General features: G+C 39.8%; 1 protein-coding gene across 3 annotated transcripts in view; it reads left to right on the top strand.

Moving 5' to 3' along the window:
• The first annotated feature begins 3,454 nt into the window (after nucleotides 1-3,454).
• SNX10 (sorting nexin 10) overlaps nucleotides 3,455-22,675 on the top strand; it is a 96,078-nt gene continuing 76,857 nt past the window's right edge. The window contains exons 1-3 of one of the 3 annotated variants that reach the window (XM_081533817.1): nucleotides 3,455-3,722; nucleotides 6,765-6,875; nucleotides 10,069-10,184. The gene's annotated coding sequence lies outside the window, so the exon portion shown is untranslated. The remainder of the gene's footprint in view (nucleotides 3,723-6,764; nucleotides 6,876-10,068; nucleotides 10,185-22,675) is intronic. The other 2 variants (XM_081533820.1, XM_081533824.1) reach the window with 2 other exon arrangements.

Raw genomic sequence — 22,675 nt, 5'->3', positions numbered from 1 at the left:
TAGGTAAGCCCATCCTAGGCCCTTGATAGCCTTTCCTGATTGTGCTGGTACTGGGAGGAGCCATAGTTCCAGGTGTAAGAGCCCTGCTCTGCAAGGTCTTCTGTTGTGCCCCAGTCATCATGAAGCTGTGGTTGGGCACTGGACTAAACTAAGAACCATGCCTTTTAGGCCAATACTGGACTTCTCAAACTAGCCAAACTATTATTAGGCCTGCATCTACAGCAATGAAAATAGCATAAAATTGAAAGTTTGAAAACAATCTGAATGTCCAACAATAAGGGCCTGTTAAATAGAGACAGTGTTTCCAGCTGATAAACTAGTATACAGTCATTACAAATGAAAATTAGAAAGAGCAGGTGCTAATAAGTTATAATAAAGTTACAATAAAAAAGAAGACAGAAAGGTTAGTAAACTATAGCTGTATAAATTATTTATGTTTATGGACAAGGTTTAAAAAGAAAAACAAAAATATCAGAAAAGTTTGTTTAGGTGGTAAAAATGAAATGACTTTTTTCATGAATTGTCATTATTGATAAAATATGATTGTGTAAGTAATTTTAAAATATATTCATGCTTTTAAAACCCAGAAATTTGATTCAACAATTCTATTTCTAGAAATGTATTCTAAGAAAATAAAACAAATACAATATATATTTAAATGTAAAATATATATACATTTAAGATTATTCAAAAGAAGCATTATTTGTAATACAGAAATATTAGAAGTAACCTGTGATGCTAAGATAGGGTTAGTTACATCAAGAGAACTGTGTGGTTATATCATGAGACCTGTATAATTATTGAGATGATGCAGTTTTATGTTTATAAATGTGGATAAATGTTGTGATATGGTGTTAACCTAAAGAAAATACAGCTATACATATACCAATACAAAGAATAGTCTGAAAGGATGCAGGCCAAAATATTAGCAGTGGTTATGTCTGAGCATTGCTGTTTCAGTGATTATTTGAATTTTTGCCAAATCTAGATTTCCAATTCTTCTACAATTAAAATGTGTAGTTTATGTAATCTTACAAAGAGGGAGAACCTTAGGTATGTAACTGTGCTGCATATTCTTTCTTATCTTCTTGCCTGAAAGAATCAGAGACCAGTTTGATGTCCAGGTGCCACGTGAACAGTTGCATTGAGCCCTAGTACACACCTGTCAGATGCATAGATGGGAGCAGCTATGAGAACCTGTGGCCCAGAGGAATAAGCAACAATCCCAGAGTTAGTCTTTGTTCTACCCCTGCTTCCTCAGGGCTTTGGACAAGTCTCTTAACTGATACCTCTAATATTTTTTGAAAGCAGATTGAAAATAAATCATTATAAATAAAATCAGTTATTTACTTCCCTGAGTCTTATTTCTCTTTATTTACTAAAAGAGAATATAAAGTCTGTTTTTCCCATCTGGCAGAGTGGCTTTGAGAATCAAGTGAAAGGACAGGAAAATATTTCTAAACATGTCAACATCATCAAATCAAGATGACAAATATGCACATTATGATACAATGTGGGAAAATGTTTTCTTATCAAAATAAGTGAAAAAGAAGATATCACATCCTTGTACATACATGCTGATCTTGTTCAGTCACTCAGTCATGTCCAACTCTTTGCGACCCCATGGACTGCAGCACACCAGGCTTCCCTGTGCTTCACCACCTCCCGGAGCTTGCTCAAACTCATGTCCATTGAGTCACCGATGCTATCCAACCATCTCGTCCTCTGTCCTCTCCTTCTCCTCCTGCCTTCAATCTTTTCCAGCATCAGGGTCTTTTCTAATGAGTCAGCTCTCCACATCAGGTGGCCAAAGTATTGGAGCTTCAGCTTCAGCATCAGTCCTTCCAATGAATATTCAGGACTGATTTCCTTAGGCTGGTTTGATCTCCTTGCAGTCCAAGGGACTCTCAAGAATCTTCTCCAACACCACAGTTCAAAAGCATCAATTCTTCGGTGCTCAGCCTTCTCTGTGGTCCAACTCACATCCATACAAGACTACTGGAAAAACCATAGCTTTGACTATACAGACCTTTGTTGGCAAAGTAATGTCCCTGCTTTTTAATATGCTGTCTAGGTTTGTCATAGCTGATGATACTGATGTAAAACAGGTGTTGGAGTAGAACAGTGAGCAATATTTTTGCGGCACTTTATTGAGATAAAATTTACCTACAATCAAATTCCTAAATCTTAAGTTTATAGTTACAGCTCAGTGACTGCTTTCATAGGGATACAGCCATCACAACTATCATACCATCACCCAGATCAAGATAGAGAACATTCCCTTCTTCCCATGGAGTTCATTCATGGGCATTTCCAATCGATCCTCACCCCTACTCAGAGGTAATCTGACCTTCATTTTAACCATAATGTTAAAGTTATAAGTTGTTCAGGAGTTCCCTGGAGGTCCAGTGGTTAGGACTCTGTACTCTCACCGCAGAAGGCCTGGGTTCAACCCCTGGTCAGGGAACTAGGGTCCCACAAGCCTCACAGAAAAGGATGTTCAAAACTCATTCAAGGTCATTTGACGTAGAACCTGAATTCCTGGATTCATGCCTGAGATTCCCTTTCCTATGGGGAAGTCACAAATGGTTTTAGTTCCTCCCATTCCTCATCTGTTTAACAGGAATGATAATTCTCCCTCAGCATTCATGGCTTTGGGGAAATTTAAAGCACCATGAATAAGTCCTGCTGTATTCCTGCTCATAGGAGGCACTTCACAAATGTCGTTGCTTGTGTATTTTTCCTGTAGTGATTAGTGTTCCAGCTGAAGTCCTGAGTTTGGATCTCTGTTGCCTCCCAACCCAGCTGAGCGACCTTGGTCAACTTTTTAAAAAACTAATTGTGTTTATTTATTTAGCTGTGCGGAGAGCAGGGGCTACTCTTCATTGTAGTGCAGAGGCTTCTTATTGTGGTAGCTTCTCTTGTTGTGGAGCACAGACTGCAGGGCATGAAGGCTCCAGTAGTTGCAGGTTGTGGGCTCAGTAGCTGTGGTTCTTGGGCTCTAGAGCACAGGCTCAATAGTTATGGCCCATGGGGTCAGATGCTTCAAGCATGTGTAATCTTCCTGGATCAGGGATTGAACCCGTGTCTCCTGTATTGGCAGGCTACTCTTTCCCACTGAGCCACCAGAGAAGCCTCAACCTTGGCCAACTTTTAATCTATGTCTTTCTCAATTTCATTGTCTGTGAATTAAATACCATATTGTTGTCAGAATATATAATGTACAGAGAAACCTGCAGGCAAAAAAGTTTTGAAAGCTGGAGCTAGGGCACTATTTCTGAACACTGGGACGCTCTTCCAGGTCACTGTTTAAACCCTTTTGGAAATGGACTCAGAGGACCTTGAACACAGTGGATTAGTGACAGAAGTAAGCACAGCTTTGTGTCATGTCCAGGTTTGACCTTTACACCACCAGGCATCTCTCTTCATAGCCACATAATTGTAAAAGAACAATGAAAGCAGAAAATGCTCTATGGAAATCACTGTCAAATCTTCTTTCACTGACAATTTTTTTTCAAAACATGACAATTTTGTCTCAGAGACTACATAATTACTTTTTGTTAACTTGTCATCACATACTTCTAAGCCAACTTAGTGTCATCTATATCCATGACAACAGCTGCCAGTGCCTACTTCTGCCTTCACCATGGGAACATGGGAAAAACAAACATGACAGAGAGAAAAATTCCCAGAAAACTGGATTTAATACAAAGTAAAAAAAGGTAAGCTTGGCAAAGGCAATAGCTATTAATATAGCACCTTGATAGTGAGAGCAAAGTGGAGTCTGAGTGTTTACACTATATTATTAAAAGGAAAAGCAAGAAAAGTTGTGCTTAGGAGCATTTCTATTAACACTGTTTTATTTTTCAATTCCAAAGGTAATTCTTATTCATTCTAAAAAAGAGCCAAAATTGAGAAAAAATTCATTACGTGAATATTTTGATATATATTCTTCAATCTTCTTCATGCACACTTTAAAAAATCTTAGAATTCTGTTAGATGTAAACTCAGCTGTGCAAGAATCATAACTCTTTAAACTCTTCTGTATAAGTGAACTTAATATTTTTTTCAAGCCCCCTTCCATCTAGGAGTGGAAACTGACTCTCTGTACATTAAATATCCTTCCCCTTTCTCTGCCAAAGGTTGGGGGAAGGGATGAGAAGACTAGTACCTGGTCTGAGCTCATTTTCATCTATCTACATGGGCCTCTTCACCTTTTGAACCTTAAAAATCTTTCGGTCTTCCACTGAGATGACGACTACACATACTATGGTATGTGTAGGAAGAATGGGAAGAGAGCAAGTGATTCAAGGAAATGTGGGGAACCCTTTCTTAATATCCCCCAAATGTAATTACATATTGTTTGGCTGACATTATTCTCTCATATGGATATTATAATTTACTTAACTACCTTCTCTTATTAGCCATTTTAGTGGGAATTTTCATTTGCTTCCTTAGGACAAATTCCTTCAAGTGAGATTGCTGCATCATGTACTATGCTAATGTTTAAGGATTTGGAGACAAAATGCCAAATTATCCTTGTAAGGATTGTAGGAATTTACCCTTCCATCATATGTATGAATTTCTATTTATTTGTACATTCCACACAATATGATTTTTATCTTTCAGAATTGAAATAAATCATAAAATTGATATATGCTAATTTAAAAAAATTAAGCAATGCTGAAGATCAATTAGCAGAATGTGAAACCCTGCTTCTCCCAACTCTACTCTCTACTTTTTACTCAGGAGTAACCGAATACTCTCTACTTTTTAATCAATACATTTCTAGGATTTTTTTCAGATAGTAAGGTAGAGATAGGTAAATGATAGACAGAGAAAGGGGGTGGGGCAGAGAGAGACAGAGATATATATATAATATAATGTAACACAGAGATACCTATATTTTTAAAAAACAAAAATAGAAACATATAACTACTATTATAAATTGATTCATCCAATAAATATTATTGAACATCTACCATGTGCCAAACATTGTTTTATATACTAGATATTTTTCTATGTCAATAAATATAAATCTGTATAATCATTTTAATGGGTACATAGTATTCCATGCTATGATACACCACAAGTGGAAAACAAATTCTCTATTATTATCATTTAAAGCTACATTTAATTCTTATGCAACCATCTTTGTATATTTGGATTATTTTCTTAAATTAAATTTCCAGAGGGGAAATGCTGAGGCAAAGGACATGCACATTAAAAATGTTAATACATATTCTCAGATGTATACCCAGAGAGATGGTTAATCTCACCAGTAGTGTATGAGAATTCTTGCTTCTCAACCTCTTTACCAATATATGCACTCTTTACTTTTTCAATTTTTGCCAACAAGATAGTCAAACAAACAAAATAAAAACCTCCAACTTGGTATTCTATTTTGGTTTTAATCAGTTCAGTTCAGTCGCTCAGTCATGTCCAACTCTTTGCAACCCCATGGATTGCAGCATGCCAGGCTTCCCTGTCCGACACCAACTCCTGGAGCTTGCTCAAACTCATGTCCATCAATGATGCCATCCAACCATCTCATCCTCTGTCATCCCCTTCTCCTCCTGCCTTCAATCTTGCCCAGCATCAAGGTCTTTTCCAATACATCAGTTCTTCACATCAGGTGGCCAAAGTATTGGAGCTTCAGATTCAGCATCAGTCCTTCCAATGACTGATTTCCTTTAGGATTGACTGGTTTGGTCTCTTTGCAGTCCCAGGGACTCTCAAGAGTCTTCTCCAACACTACAGCTCAAAAGCATCAGTTCTTCAGCACTCAGCTTTCTTTATGGTCCAACTCTCACATCCATACACAACTACTGGGAAACCCATACCTTTGGCTATATGGACCTTTGTCAGCAAAGTTAATGTCTCTGCTTTTTAATATGCTGTCTAGGTTGGTCATAGCTTTTCTTCCAAAGAGCAAGCATCTTTTAACTTCATGACTGCAATCACCGTCCACAGTGATTTTGGAGTCCAAGAAAATAAAGAGTCTCACTCTTTCCATTTTTTCCCCATCTATTTGCCATGAAGTGATGGGACCAGATGCCATGATCTTAGTTTTTTGAATGTTGAGTTTCAAGTCAGCTTTTTCACTCTCCTCTTTCACTTTCATCAAGAGGCTCTTTAGTTCCTCTTTGCTTTCTGCTATAAGGATGGTGTCATCTGCATATCTGAGGTTATTGATATTTCTCCCGGCAATCTTGACTCCAGCTTGTGCTTCATCCACCCAACCCTTTCTCATGATGTACTCTGCATATAAGTTAAATAAGCAGGGTGACAATACACAGCTTTGACGTACTCCTTTCCCAATTTGGAACCAGTCCGTTGTTCCATGTCTAGTTCTAACTGTTGCTTCTTGACCTGCATACAGGTTTCTCAGGAGGCAGGTAAGGTGGCCTGGTATTCTTATCTCTTTAACAATTTTCCACTGTTTATTGTGATCAACAGTCAAAGGCTTTAGAACAGTCAATGAAGCAGAAGTAGATGCTTTTCCGGAATTCACTTGCTTTTCCTATGATCCAACGGATGTTGGCAATTTGATCTCTGGTTCCTCTGCCTTTTCTAAATCCAGCTTTAACATCTGGAAGTTCTCGGTTCATGTACTGTTGAAGCCTAGCTTGTAGAATTTTGAGCATTACTTTGGTATCGTGTGACATGAGTGCAATTGTGCGATAGTTTGAATATTCTTTGGCATTGCCTTTCTTTGGGATTGGAATTAAAACTTTTTAATTAGTACTTATGTCTCTGTGCAGTTGAGAGAGCCAATGAAACTTCTGAGCAAGGAAGGACTCTGCTCATCAATGTGAGGGTTGGAGTTTCAGGAGGAGACCTGGGAATGGGGAGACCTGATGAGAAGTACTGAGGTATGAAGCAGCCTGTGAAGATGGGATTGACTTCAGGGCAGTCAAAGCCAATTAAAATCATCTGGATGAAATATCAGGACAGTGTGGTCTGATGTGGTTATAATTAAGAAAGATCAAACTTTATATTTATATAAATATAATTTTTTTGTCCTTTATATTGTCCTTCAAGTAAGAATTAATAAAGAGAGGATGATATGCATGATAAATTTGGGTACATTTAGCCAGTTCTATGGAGAGAGGGAATCTGACCCTAATGCTCATGAATGAATGAATGACCTGCCCCAGTGTACCTTGGGGGAGAACTAGATAATTCATTCGAATCTACCATGACCTGGATTTTTTTTTTCAATTCATCAGAATAATTTTTTTCCCCTAGAGGAAATCATGTTCATCATTAAGAAAAAAAGATCGGACATTACTAATGTTTATACAGTGAAAACAAGCATCCTTGTCTTAAGATGGCCAGAGTTAGAGACTGCTTTCCTTCCCTCTCTGGGTATAATAATGACAATAGATCACATATTTCTAGTGGTTACTGTGTGCCAAAAACTAAACTTCCTATATATATTAACTCATTCAACCCCCACCCCCCACCACACACACAGCTCTCAGAATATTTTCAGTTTATGATCTCAATTTTCAGATGAGAACACTGTATCACAGAGTTCAGTAACTTGAACAACGCTGCAGGATTTATGAGCAGTGGATTTAGGATTCAAACCCACATGGACTGACTTCCCAGACTATTTGCTTAATCTAATCACACTGCCCAAAGTACTTTTCAAGGTGGAGGGGTGGACATTTATGGACACAAAGAGACAAAGGTCACTAAAAGTGCTTTACCTTATTCCCTATCATAGGGATGCTAAGCAGATTTCATCTACCTAATCTCAGAGCTGGTGAGGCTCCCTGACTGGTACAGGTGGACCCCAGTAGTTTGTCCATAGCTACTCATTATTACCATTTCTCATGTACCCTTCATGGGTTATAGAAGTATATGCATAGTATTTCTATATAACTTTTAACAAAGTGGTTAAAAATTCACCTTGGACATTATTATTTTTCAATTCATAACTAACTCATTCTTTTTTATCAGCTGATATTCCATTTCTTTATTTAACCAATTCCCTGGTAATAGATATCTCTACTATTTCTAAACAATGCTCCAGTGAATATCTTTGCATATATGTCCTTTGTATAAGTGAAAGCCACACTATATTCCTAGTTGTGAAATTATTATATCAAAGAGTATATGCATTTTAAAATTTAATAGATTGTACTTAATTGCTCCCCAAGGTATACCAATTTGCCACTGCCATCAAAGTATATGAGAGCATCCACTTCATGGATTAAATATAGTTGACCCTTGAACAACTCAGAGGTTATGGGTGCCAACTTCCACAGTCAAAATCCACCTATAACTTTGTAGTCATCCCTCCATATAAGTGGTTCTGAATCCTGGGATTCAATGAACTGCAGATCATGTACGTATTTAGTGAAAAAAAAATCTTGTATAAGTAGATAGCACAGTTCAAACCCATGTTGTTCAAGGGTCAGCTGTAAATATACCTTCTGTCTGACCCTGCCCCCTCACCTCCAGAAATCCATACTCTGATTCTATGCTTCCAGGAAGCCTTTTGGTCAATAATTCTGCCCACCCTGGGCAGAAGAGGAATACAGTGATAGAGGATACACCTATTCCCTTCACTGGATAGTTATGTCCTCTTCACTGTAAAATTAATGAACAGAAATGGTATGGTTAACCTAAGTCTGTTTGCTTAATTCTGGCTTATGGACAAAAGCAAATTTCTAGAGCCACAAATCTGTGCACGAGACCCCAAAATGCTGTGACCACATCAAGGCACTGATCAACACAGATTGGGCCTTATGCTTCCAGTGATAAGTCTTAAAGTGAACATTGACTGGGGGCAGACGGGAATAGAACATGGCAGTTCAGTTCAGTCGCTCAGTCGTGTCCGACTCTTTGCGACCCCATGAATTGCAGCACGACAGGCCTCTCTGTCCATCACCGACTCCCGGAGTCTACCCAAACCCATGTGCATCGAGTCAGTGGTGCCATCCAACCATCTTATCCTCTGTCGTCCCTTTCTCCTCCTGCCCCCAATCCTACCCAGCATTAGGGTCTTTTCCAATGAGTCACCCCTTCGCATGAGGTGGCCAAAGTATTGGAGTTTCAGCTTCAACATCAGACCTTCCAATGAACACCCAGGATTGATCTCCTTTAGGATGGATTGATTGGATCTCCTTGCAGTCCAAGGGACTCTCAAGAGTCTTCTCCAACACCACAGTTCAAAAGCATCAATTCTTTGGCGCTCAGCTTTCTTCACCGTCCAACTCTCACATCCATACATGACCACTGGAAAAACCATAGCCTTGACTAGACGGACTTTTGTTGGCAAAGTAATGTCTCTGCTTTTAAATATGCTATCTAGGTTGGCCATAAGCTTCCTTCCAAGGAGTAAGCGTCTTTTAATTTCATGGCTGCAGTCACCATCAGCAGTGATTCTGGAGCCCAAAAAAATAAAGTCTGTCACTGTTTCCACTGTTTCCCCATCTATTTGCCATCAAGTGATGGGACCAGATGCCATGATCTTAGTTTTCTGAACGTTGAGCTTTAAGCCAACTTTTTCACTCTCCTCTTTCACCTTCATCAAGAGGCTCTTTAGTTCTAGAACATGTAGAACCTTGAAAATCACTGAAAGGACTTTGGCTTTTACTCTGTGTATTTGAAGGACTGCCATCAGAGAAGGATCTTTAAGGGGAAAAAGTCCTCTTCTCACTGGTCCTCCAAAGGGGTTTTGTGAGAACTTGGTTATTGGTGGCGCATTTTTAAGCCCTCCACTTGGTTGTTTTTTCAAGTCAGAAAATAAATCAGTCAAGATTTTATATGCAGTATCATCTTTTAGATTTGGTGCTTAGGTTGTATGGCATGGCTGTGGCTGGATCTGCCCCACATAAGAAGATGAAGACCATGCATCATCTTACAGGGAATTTCACCACTGTTCTGTTAGGACCAGCAAGGATTTGGTTTTGAGTTATCAGTTGGACCACTTAGATTTGGGGCTGGATAATTTCTATACTTTGTTTTCCTTGATTTCCTCTCTTCTGCATTCCAAGAAGGTAGTTAGGCTCTTTAAGTGTCCTTGTCTTCTTGTGTCTTTTTTTTTTACAGGACTTAAAGAAAGAAACTTCTTGAAAATGGCTATTTCTGCCTTTTGTGAAGAGATTATACTAGGAATCCAGGAATGGGCAAGGAGGACGATGGATCCGGAATAGATCCTGGGAGAGGTAGGCAACAGGCCTCAGACTTGGTAGTGTTCCCGGCAGGGGGCAGGAAAGCTAGACCCAGACATAGAGATCATAGTCTCTGTAGGGATTTCTGATCTCTAATTTTGCAGGGTGGCCAGAATGAACAGGGACCTTGTGCCTTGGAAATGAAGATATGAGTGGTGGCTGATGGAATGGATATGAGCTAGAAGTCTGAGGTTTTCTGTTGTTTTCTAGATGCCCTGGAGCTCTCTAGACTCTTGTGTGGAAGGTAAAGGAGCCCCAGGAATGACCGAGGTTGAATTTCTCACCAGCCTGGTGGAATGAAGATTCAATAATAATTAGATTTAGAGAAAGAAATGCAATACTTTGTTCATAATCTTTTAGTGAGAACACTGCATATTATATTTCTGATTGCATCACAGCGGAAGGTCCCCTTATTTTGTTTGATTAATTCTGTTTATACAAGGATCTAGTTGAGTCCCTTAAGCAGTTACTTAAACATCCCATGATTCAAAATTCTCATTAATAAAATGAGGGAAATAATGGTACCACATCATAAAATTTTATAAAAATTGAATAAGTTAATATACCAAAACACTCAAAATAATGTCTAGTATGTAGTTTATTGTTATTATTATCCTCTATTTAAGCCGTTAGAACTCTTATTATATCCAAAATGCAAATTTTTGGCTTGATGCAAAGAGGTGGTGGGAACTCACTAGGCTGGTAGCTCAGGTCTGGCTTCAAGTCATTTAAAGCCTGGTATAGTGGTAGATATGTGGTAGATATTGCTCGGGCTAATCAGTAGCTGGTTCCTTGCTGGGCATCTGGGAAACTGCACTCCCAAGTGAACCAGTGAAGTTGCTCAGTCTTGTCCGACTCTTTGTGATCAAATGGACTGTAGCCTACCAGGCATCCACGGAATTTTCCAGGCAAGAGTACTGGAGTGGGTTGCCATTTCCTTCTCCAAGGGATCTTCCCGACCCAGGGATTGAACCCAGGTCTCTTGCATTGCAGGCAGACGCTTTACTGTCTGAGCTACGAGGGAAGCCAAAGCCTGGTACAGAGAATTTAAAAGGCAGCTTAACTCAATCTACAGTAACAAGCTTAGAACTAGAAACAATACACCCCAGACACAATGAATGTGCCTAGTACTCAGGTCTTCATTTCTAAGTTAACTAAATATCATCCTCCTGGAAAAGGAATCAAGGATCCTTGAGAAATGACTTAAACAGAGGTCCAGGGTGGAGAAATTACCTTGAACTTATTGCACTGAAAAGTAAGGAAATCCTCAAAGAATTATGGGGAGCATGTCAAAAGGACATAAAACCAGTTCCCATTGTATAATATGTAATAATTTGTGTTATAAAAATAATTTTCTTTTTTATAAATAATTACATCAGATTTTAACGTAGTGAATAAGGAATCTTTGAGTCTATTGTGATTAAAAAAATGGATAGATAAATGGAGAAAGTAAAGCTCTACCTTTTAGTATATGCCAACAAATAAATATAGAAGGAATGTTAGAATTAGAAAAAAATCAATTGACCACCACTGTAATAGTAATAAATGATTCAGATAAGAATCATCAGTAAATCTTAAAGTATATGGCTGAAAGTTGAATGAGGAACAGGATATTTAAATAGTCTCTTTTCACAAAATAGTAATTGATTACTTATTAATTAATAGTGCAGAATACTTACTAATTAACTTTATAGTGGGAAAACATGGGAGACATTAACTTAACCAAGTGCTAAGAGTTAACCTCACCAGTAACGGAACAAATAGACATTATGCACCTTCTGATACGTTACACTGAGAACACATCATCACTTATATATTTTCTTTGTCAGCAGTGCATACCCTGAACATAATTATGAGGAATTAGGCAAATCCAAATTTCAGCACAATTTTCAAAGTAAAGAAACTGTTATTTTAAAGTATGTCAAGGTCATGAAAGACAAACTGTTCCAGAATAAAGACTCAGAAGCATAATAGTAAGTACAATTTTAACCTTGGATTGGATCTCAGACCTTAAAGGACATTATTGGGATTAACAGTGAAATCTGAATGAGGTCTGTGGATACACGGAAATACAATATTTATGTTAATTTTGTTGGTTGTAGGTAGTTATGTAGAAGAGCATTTTTGTTTTTAGGAAACATAACCTGAAGAATTAAGAGATAATGAAATTTCATGTTTACAACTTACTCTCAAATAGTTCAGAAAAATATGTATGCAATACAAACATAATAACAGGCAAATAAGATAAAATCTTATCAATTGGGGGAATCCAGGTAAATGATATATAGGAATTCTTTCTAGTGTATGTGCAACTTTTCAGTAAGCTGAAATCATTTCAAAATAAGAAGTTAAGACAATGTTCAAAAAATAGAACAAATCACCGTGACAATAAGAAAATTTTACTAAGCTTTCAAGAAATAGATCATTTCCAGTTTAATAAAAGACTTCCAAAGAATACAAAAGGAAGAAACAGTCCTCAACCTTGATACCTAAAAAAAATATGATAGTAGAAAAAGGGGGAATTACAGCCCAATCTCATGCATGAACACAGGTGAGAAACCCTAAAAAATATATTAGTAAACTGAACACAGCAATGTGTAGAAAAGATAATACACCTAAACTAAATTCAGTTTATCCCTGGAATACAAGTCCAATCTAACATTAAAATGTAGGAGACTTCCCTGGTGGTCCAGTGGCTAAGACTCCATGCTCCCAATGCAGGGGCTGGGGTTCAATCCCTTGTCAGGGAACTAGATCTCACATGCTGCAGCTAAGACCCAGAACAGTCAAATAAATAAATAAAAATAAATATTATTTTTTTTAAAGTTAATAAATGTAATTCATTACATTAATAATTAAAGAAGAAAATTACTATATTCTCAATAGTTGTAGAGAAAGCACTTGTGAAAAAAGAACCTCAGCCAACCAGGAAACAGAGTGAAGTTTCTTTAGCCAGATAAAGAGTATCTACAAAAAACCTACTGTCAAAATAATTCTAATTAATAAAACATGAGAAACGGTCTCCTTAAAAATCAAGAAGAAGAAAAAGATGCTCACTATTATCTACACTATCCTATTTTACACTGTACTAGAGTTTTAGCCATTGAATTAAGGAAGAAGGGGGAAGAGGGAAGAAGAGGGGAGAAGAGGGGGGAAGGGAAGGTAGGGAGGAAGGAGGGGAGAAAAGCAGGCAAGTATTAGGGTTAGAAATGAATAAAATTGATTTTATTCACAGATGACAAATGTATACACAGAAAACCCAAGATTATTCAGACAAATTAATAAATTTAGTAAGATGGAGAGATACAGAGCCAATATACAAAAAATTCATTATATTTAGATACCCCAGCCATAAAGAAAACAGTTTCCAAAATGCCATTAACAATAGCAAGATAAAGACCCTATCAATGAGATAGGCTGAGACCTGAGGCCCTTTACCTCGGTGCTTGCATCTGAACAAAGATCTCCTCCAGCAACAGAATACAAACCAACCATAAGAGACTAAAAATAGCTGCACGCATGCACAGGTAAGGCACATTAATATACAAAAGGGCCAAGACCCAATTGCCACTTCTAAGGTGCAGGGAGCATGATGCAGGGTATTATGCATGATCTTTGCACACAGCACCACCAAGGGGGTGGGCAGACCGCCTAAGCCACCCCTCACACCCACCCCACAGAATCCCCCCTCCACCATTCCAGCCTTTAAAGGACCAGCTCAACCAGCTTGCCTCCCTACTCCCCCGACTAACACACACACACACACACACACACACACACACACACACACACACACACACACACACACACACACACAGGAGCAAGAGCACCTGTTCCTTGTTCTTGCTCCTGCTCCCTCAGCTCCACGAGTCCCAAAAAGCCTTGCCTGAATAGCTCACCTGGCCTCTTTTCAATTTCTATTGATACAAGAGTCTAAGAACTCAGGTCTCTAACAGTAATAAGTATAGTAGAAATGCACAAGACATTAAAGAACACTTAAATAAATGCAGATACATCCATGTTTCAGGGCAAGTAGATACTATCTTAAAAGCACAGCTTAAGAGCATAAACTCTGGATCCAGATTGCCCTTGATTCAGCCACTCTGCAGCAGGCAAGTTACTTAACCCCTTAGTATCTCCGTAATAATAGCACTTAAGTCACAAGGTTAAGAGGATTACACAAAACAATGCATATGAGAAGTTTAGAACAATACCTGCCACACAGGAAATCTTTCAGACCACACGGTGAACTTGGGGTGGAAGTCAGGCCTTGTGGAGCAAAGGAGCAACAAATAAAAGCATAGTCCCCTGACCAATGTGTAGTGGGCTCTCAGTTCTTAAGTGAGAAAGTGAAATACCCTTTTACCTTGTCTAAGTCACTCTTGTTTGGGGTTTTCCTTCCCTTATTCCTGAGCTTTATCCTGACAAATACACTGGCCAGCTCAAGCGCCATGACCAAGCCCTAGTCTTTTGTCCATCCTCCACTACAGCCGCTCTTCCAGCCTCCCAATAGCTGAGGGAGTCCACGTGAGCCACTTGGATCAATAGGCTGTAAGAGGAATCTCCAGAGGGTTTCTGGGAAACTCCCCCTCTCCTCAGAGGGGAAAGCAGGAGGACAATAGAGCTTCTGGTTCTGCTGTCATCACCTCCTGTCCTAGCTTGGGTTACCCTAGGAGTAAACTCTGAAATAAGGATGTGAGCATCAGTGGTTTCTTTGGAAGGTGTTTCCAGGAAACATTGTAGAAAAGTGGGGAAGAGAGACCAGGAAGGACAAGAAGTCAATAAAAGATGAATTCTCAAAGCAAGTTTCCCAGTGTGGGTAATTGAGACATATTCTCCCTGGGGGAGCAATGTAGAACCTTAACTTTAACGTGATCACCCCTTTCAGAGTCAAGGCAGCAGGATTTACTCACCAACTCTCATCAACTATTACTTGAGTGCTGTTCTAGGAGGTTTTGGTGGCCAGAGAGGAATCTCAGCAAGGAGTGGGGTGGTGGAAGGGTGCTGGCAGTTGAAATCTGGGCCAGCATCCCTGAAAATGGAGTATGCCACAGAGATATGGGGTGACTATCTCTGCTACACACAATGTCCTCACTCTGTCTTAGAACCATGATGAGAAGGCAGATTGAATTCAAGAGATGTGGCCCCAGAGCCTTGGTATCAAAGAGTTTCTGAACCCAAATAAGAAAGGCCTACCTCAGGACTATCTATTGATTGAAAGAAAAAAGAAACACCTCTTTATTAGGCCACTGTTTGTTGGATCAAATGCATTCTTAATGCTTTTTCTTGGTGTGTTACTCAGGGATGCTTAGGTTAATCTCAGTGGGGTTAGGGTTTTGGAAACCAAAGGAAAATATTGTGGATGAGCAACGGGTAGGGAGAGAAGAAGGAGGGATATGAGATAATGTCTTTAAAATTTCCTGCCACAGGGTTCACGATGGCTAGAACTTAGTATATGGAAGCCAGGCCTGCATCTAGGTTAACTCCCCAGGTCCAGCTCTCACCTCAGTGTGTAGTCCTCTTGCCCCTAGCCATTCTCCATCCAGCTCTCAGATAGAGACCTGAGAACTGTCTAGAACTGTATCAAGAATTCAAAACAGTTCTGAAAGAGTCTGAAAACAACCTAAGGATATAAGTTGTTTCCCTGACTGTACATGTTGTGTTTAAACTGCTGTGGAGAAAAATCTGACTGGATATGAGTGCAGAAAAAGATGACTTAGAGACCCAAGGAAAGAGTGATGCTTTCTGGGGTGAAATTACACAGCCTACTCTTCTTTCTTCCTTAGCTATCTTGGCTTCTTGTATTTTTCTGTCAGGATTAATCCTACGGTTACCTGCACTCAGTGCCTGAATTTTCTCTTTTAAAAGCTGCTCCTTCAGTGAGTGGTAGAAATTAATCTCAGCCTTAATACAGAAAATATTTAATCATTAACTTGTGATTATTAAATTAACATTTGTGTCTCTAATTAGATTATTAGCTCCATGAGGAAATGGACAATATCTAGTGAACCAACTAGTAGACTGACACCTAGTAGGTGGACTGACACCTAGTAGGTGCTCAATAAATACATATTGATTGAATTAATACACTTTAAGAAGATAAATATAAATCAAAGCAGGGGAAAAGAAAAGGGTTGCAATTATCTATGGTTGTGGGTTTACTCTGGTGGCCTTACTTACACAAAGGGAATTGTGGAAAACAAAGAAAGATATTTTAATATTTAGACAAAATAAGTACGGAGGTGATGTTTGCTGACTAGGGTATTGATACACAGCTAAGTGTATTCATTTCTGTATAGGAAAAGTACTCCAGAACAGCTTGAACTGGGTTCATCTTGTTCACACTAATTTCCAGGAAAAGTGAATCACAGTGAAACTGAAGAAAGAGAAATATTCCAAATGAGGCAGTGGAACAGAACAGACTGTGATTAGCTCTGTCTCAATGCTGCTTCACACAATTCAATGCTACTTGTATTGTTAATTTCATCTTCTCTCAACTGGAAATTGAACCGGGCTCTCTAGATAATAACACTTAAAAAAATTCCACAACCAAGCTATTATCTCTTTAGGGCTTGACCAAGGTGTACCTGAGGGAGAAAAGAAGAGACCCTCTCTTTAAAGGACTCCTATCTTTGGCTTGATGCAAAGATATGGGCTGTTTGTTTTCTTTTTATAAAATTTGTGGAGTTTTCTTCATTTCCCTTTGCTTAATGAAATAGATATTACAGGAAAAATCCACAAACGCTATCTCTATTCTCTACACAATTCTGTTATTTAGTTGGAAAGATATTTCTACGGAAAGAAAGATCAGTTTGTGTATTAAAAATGTACTTAGAATTTGTTTTAATCAGATATAGTTAAGACCCATGGATGTGGACATGATTGTCATGAAGACGTTTATCCGCGCTGATCCCTAGATACAGGAGGCCCACCACGCCCTCCATACAAGGCCACATGGGGAAGGACCAGGGACAGCCAGGTGGCAGGAGAGTAGGAGAGGGCAGAGCCTGGCCCAGAGCCTTTTGAGATTCTCTTGGGAAGGAATGTGCCAGGCAGAGTAGGTAGACTGAATAGATTTAGGATGGGATGGTTTAAATAAGTTCAGCAGGCTCTGGGCTATTTACAACTTCCCAGGTGGCACAGTGATAAAAAATCTGCCTGCGAATGCAAGAGAGGGGAGTTTGATCGCTGGGTTGGGAAGATCCCCTGGAGTAGGAAATGACAACCCTCTCCAGTATTCTTGCCTGGAAAATTCCATAGACAGAAGAGCCTCAGTTCAGTTCAGTTCAGTTGTTCAGTCGTGTCCGACTCTTTGCAACCCCATGGATTGCAGCACACCAGGCCTCCCCGTCCATCACCAACTCCCGGAGTTTACTCCAACTCATGAGTCGGTGATGCCCTCCAACCATCTCATCCTCAGTCGTCCCCTTTTCCTCCTCTTCAATCTTTCCCAGCATCAGGGTTTTTTCAAATGAGTCAGCTCTTCACATCAGGTGGGCAAAGTATTGGCGTTTCAGCTTCAGCATCAGTCCTTCCAATGAATATTCAGGACTGATTTCCTTTAGGATGGACTGGTTGGATCTCCTTGCAGTCCAAGGGACAGAGGAGCCTGCTGAGCTGCAAAGAGTCAGACACTAGACTGAGCACACCCACACACTGGGCTATTTGGGTGATCCCTGATTTTCAGCACCTAGCCCTGGGGCAATTTAAAGTGAAAGTCGCTCAGTCGTGTCTGACTCTTTGTGACTCCATGGACTGTATAGATTCTCCAGGTCAGAATATTGGAATTGGTAGCCTTTCCCTTCTCCAGGGGATCTTCTCAACCCAGGGGTCAAACCCAGATCTCTCACATTGCAGGCGGATTCTTTACCAGCTGAGCTATGAGGGAAGCCCAGGGCAATTTAGGGCAAGGAGAATACTGGCTTGGTGTGTGAGAGTTTGATAAACCAGAGGGTTAGGGCTTGAGCTCTGGATTGGTTGGTTCATTTGTATATTAAAGGCGCACTTGCAGGGGAGTCATTTGCTTTTTCTAGGAATTAGCTGGCCTGGGTGGGGGAGGTGGTGGGGAGGGACAGTCACTCCAGGATCAAGACCCCAAGAGCATAAAGACTAGAGAAAATAGGGACTTACCTGGCAGTCCTCCAGTGGTTAAAACTCCTTGCTTCCGTTGCAGGAGGTGTGGGTTTGATCCTGGATTAGAGAACTAAGATCCCATATGCCACACAGCTCAGGCAAAAAAAAAGAGGGAGAGAGAGAAAATAGGTCAATACACCTTAGGATCAGCTGACTGGGGCTTTCTCAGCAGGTTTTGGGTTTTTGCTTTTTTTTTTTTTTCAGAGCATTCCTTTCAGCTTACTTCCTTTTTTCTTTCCTTTCCTTCCCTCATCTCCTCCCCCTTCCATCCTAGTGACTATTGAGGCTCTACTCTCTGTGTGTCAGGCACTGTGTCTGGAGCTACAGATGTCTGCAGGCACAGGTCCTGTCCTCAGGAAGCTCACAGTCTAGTGCGGAGGGTGGACATCAGCCTTGTTGTGGGGCTGGAAGTTCAGGGATCTTTTCAGACTTGCTTTCAAAAAGTTTTCCTCTCTCTTTGCTGGTGTTGTCATATCTATCTCTAACATTTCCTGTCCCCTTTTGCTTTCTGGGCTACCACATAGTGAAGAATTGCGGTAAATAAAAGGAGAAGAGGTCTGGCTGAATTTTAAGGGGCTCTTATCTGTGAGGTGTTGGGCTTTCGTAATGGGGCTTGTACATTCTTCGTAACAATTGTGGAGTTTGTTGCAAGCAATTGTGCTGACCAGAATTTTCTAGTGAGAGAGGGCGTTACTCTTTTCTATTTCATCTCATCTGGAACATATATAACATTCTATCCTCTAAAGATGTGAAGCAAATGACTTATTGCAGAGGCAAAGTAATGTGTAACAGGGAATAACTATATATCCCCCGTTTGACATTTATGTACTTTGACTACTCCTATGGTGGGGGCATTGAAGGATAAAGTAAGATGGTGCCTGGAATGTGGGACACAAATTCTTGGCAACTGTTTTCAGAGCCAGTACATTTTCTCGGCAACCCTTGACCTCCCTGTGGGCCAGAGCTGTGGCTACCTCAAGAGCCCTGATTTTGCTTGTTTGTGGGTAGGAAATTCCCTTCATCTAAGTGTATCTTAAATTTGATTTCGCTCTTGAATGATCACTTAGCTGGATTAAAAAAAAAAAAATTCCAGGTTGTCATTTGTTTTTGCTAAGCATTTCTGGTATCTGTTGCTGCTGGTGAGAAGGTTAGTGAAATGAAAGTTGCTCAGTTGTGTCTGACTCTTTGTGACCCCATGGACTATACAGTCCATGGAATTCTCTAGGCCAGAATACTGGAGTGGGTAGCCTTTCCCTTCTCCAGCGGATCTTCCCGACCCAGGAATTGAACCAGGGTCTCCTGCATTACAGGCGGATTCTTTACTGAAGGTTACGGTCAGTGTAAATACTTCCTGTAATCTACTTTTTCTCTCTGATAGTGTCATAGATTTTCTTTTATCCCTGATGTTCTAGAATATCACTTTTACAGCTCTTAAGTGTAGGTTTAGTTTTATTTTTCTTTCTGGATTTTAGAGTGAACTTTCTATGTGAAGAATCATGACTTTTAACAATTTTGGGTTTGTTAAACATCACCTTACAACCTTTCAATCCAGTGTCTCTTTTTGGAGCACCACTTGTGTGTATTTTGGACTCTCTCAATGCTAATAGCCACATCTCTCAACTGTCTCTGATACATCCTGGGCAAATGCTGAAATTATGTTTCCCAGTTTAATAATTCTCTCTTCACCTGTGTCCAGCCTAGAGTTTATTTTGTGCATTGAGATTTAAATTTCATTGACTATAATTTTCCCCAGAATTTTTATTGGCAATTTTTTAATACCCAATTATTTTTGCTTTCCTTCTATTTTGTATTTATGATTTCTTTTTTCTCCAATGGAATTACTTATTTGTCTTTTTTAACATGCTTAGAACATGCAGGGTTTTTTTTTGTTTGTTTGTTTGTTTTGTGTAGCTTCATCAAATGCCATGACACAGAAGTAACATGAAAGGACTGTGAGAGTTTGGTCAATGGGCATCTCAGTGAGAACCAGTGGAGACTAGAAGTCTGAAGCTTGCTCAAATATTTAGCTCTGAGTGAAATCTCTGGTTTCGTTTTCAGCCTGGCATGGAGGCAGGAATCAGACTGCGGGGGAAGGCAATAACAGGCATTTAGTAATGCCTGAGATTAATTTTCCCACTAATCCAGTGGAGCAGGGTTTATAGTCAGATTTATTTTCATAAACAAAATAGAGAAATGGGTTATATCTTGAGAAAATGAAATTATGGTTGTCACTTTGTACCCGCTCTATGTGCCTTCTCTAAGAAAACAAAAAAGAAAGGGTAATTTACATACCTTTTATAACCTGCCCTTTTCACTACTTCTTTCTATCCTTACGTATTTTCTTTTGCTTTTGTTAACTTTAAAAAATTCAAATATAGTTGATTTATAATGTTGTGTTAGCTAGTGGATTCTTTATACCATCTGAGCCACCAGGAAAGCCTATACATATACTCAGTTGCTTTAGTCATGTCTGACTCTTTGTGACCCTATGAACTGTAGCCCACCAGGCTCCTCTGTCCATGTGATTTTCCAGGCAAGAATATTGGAGTGGGTTGCCATTTCCTTCTCCAGCTGATCTTCCTGACCCAGGGATCGAACCCGCATCTCCTGCATTGGCAGGCGAATCCTTTACCACTGAGCCACCAAGGAAGCCCATATATATACTTCTTTTTTTCAGATTCTTTTCCATCATAGTTTGTTGCAAGATATTGAATATAGTTCCCTGTGCTATACAGTAAATCCTTGTTGTTTATATATTTTATGTATAGTAGTCTGTATATGCTAATCCAAATCTCCCAATTTATCCCTCCCCACTTTCTTTCCCCTTTGTTAACCATAAATTTGTTTCCTATGAGTCTGTTTCTGTTTTGTAAATAAGCTCATTTGTATCATTTTTTAGATTCCACGTATAAGTGGTATCATATGGTATTTGTCTTTCTCTGTCTGACTTACTTCACCTGGTATGATAATCTCTAGGTCCACGTGTTAATTTTATTGTTTTATTTTGCTCATTGTTCAGATCAGTTGCTCCTTTATTTCCGCATTTTCTTTTTATCCGATTGTCTTTGTTTCACTGGTGAACTACTTGTGGGCACCCTAATTTTGTCCTGTGGAGAAAAGATGGAAAGTGTGCTCCTTCAGGGCTGTCTGTTGCCAAGGAAACAGAAACCAGGAGATGCTGGGGGGGGGGGGTTGTCAAGTAGAGCCAGTGCCAGCCAGGGTGGCAGAGGAAACTATGGTTTGCAAGAAACAATTCTAAAGCTGTCAGATTGTCTGAGTTTCTAGAATGCTCCTCAAAGCTGGCTTGCATTCAGAAAAGGGCTGACTGTCTTCTCCTGGGCAGTGACAAAACAAATGGAAAAGCTTGGGGCATTCTGTCTCACACACTGGAGAGCAATGTGGAAGAATGTCTGGGCCGGGTGAGGGAGGAAGCCCATACAAGAGGAAAAAGACAAATTTTGTCTCCCAACTTGGCTCCATCACAACAACCAAGGCGAACTTCCTTGAAGTAGCTTTACTGGCAGTGGACAGTAACGTGGGGTTGTTGGAGCAGTAGAGGAAGAATATGATGATTCCAGATGGTGACTGATGCTGACAGATTTATCAACACATGAGGATCGCTTTGGGGGCTTCCAAAGATACCTGGAGGAGGGGTCTGAGGAATGGGAAGCTGAGATTCTGCTCTCAAGCAGGTGATAGTTCAAAGTGTTATGATTTGGCCATTAACATAGATGTACCATTTTTTACACTTGAAGTTCATTTGGGGGCCTTCACCTGGGATTATTTTAAACCCTAGTGAATCTGTAGCACATCTGTACAAATTAATTACCCAAGAATATGATACAAGGGACACTTGCTAAGGGAATATGTTATGGCCACTCAGAAAAAAATAGAACATATCCCAATCCCAAATTTGGTTGGAATGTTGAAACTGATGATGCCACACACAGATCAGAAAGGCATGAAAGCACTTCCCTGGTGGTCCAGTGGCTAAGACTCTGCACACCCAATGCAAGGGACCTGGGTTCAATCCCTGGCCAAGGAACTAGATCCCACATGCCACATGTCACACGTTGCAATGAAGATCCAGAGCAGCCAAATGAATAAATAAAATGTTTTAAAAGGGAGCATGAATAGGTTTATTACTCACTGGGGAGACTAGGGTGGCTCTTAAACAGATCTGAATAGCTGAGAGAGCAGGGAAAAGAGACTGGCTTGAGGGTACTCTAATGTTTGGAAGTAAGGTCAAGGTGAGGATTCTGTATGCGTTTGAACATCCTGTTGGTAGCAAAGTGGGGAGCACCAGACTCATGAGAGAGATATGAGACTTAAAAGCTGTCAGAGAACATTAA

This window comes from Giraffa tippelskirchi, chromosome 10 (genome assembly GCF_054371585.1).
Source record: "Giraffa tippelskirchi isolate mGirTip1 chromosome 10, T2T-mGirTip1v1.2.pri, whole genome shotgun sequence".
Taxonomy (NCBI): domain Eukaryota; kingdom Metazoa; phylum Chordata; class Mammalia; order Artiodactyla; family Giraffidae; genus Giraffa; species Giraffa tippelskirchi.
This window is presented reverse-complemented; position numbering and strand designations above follow the sequence as displayed.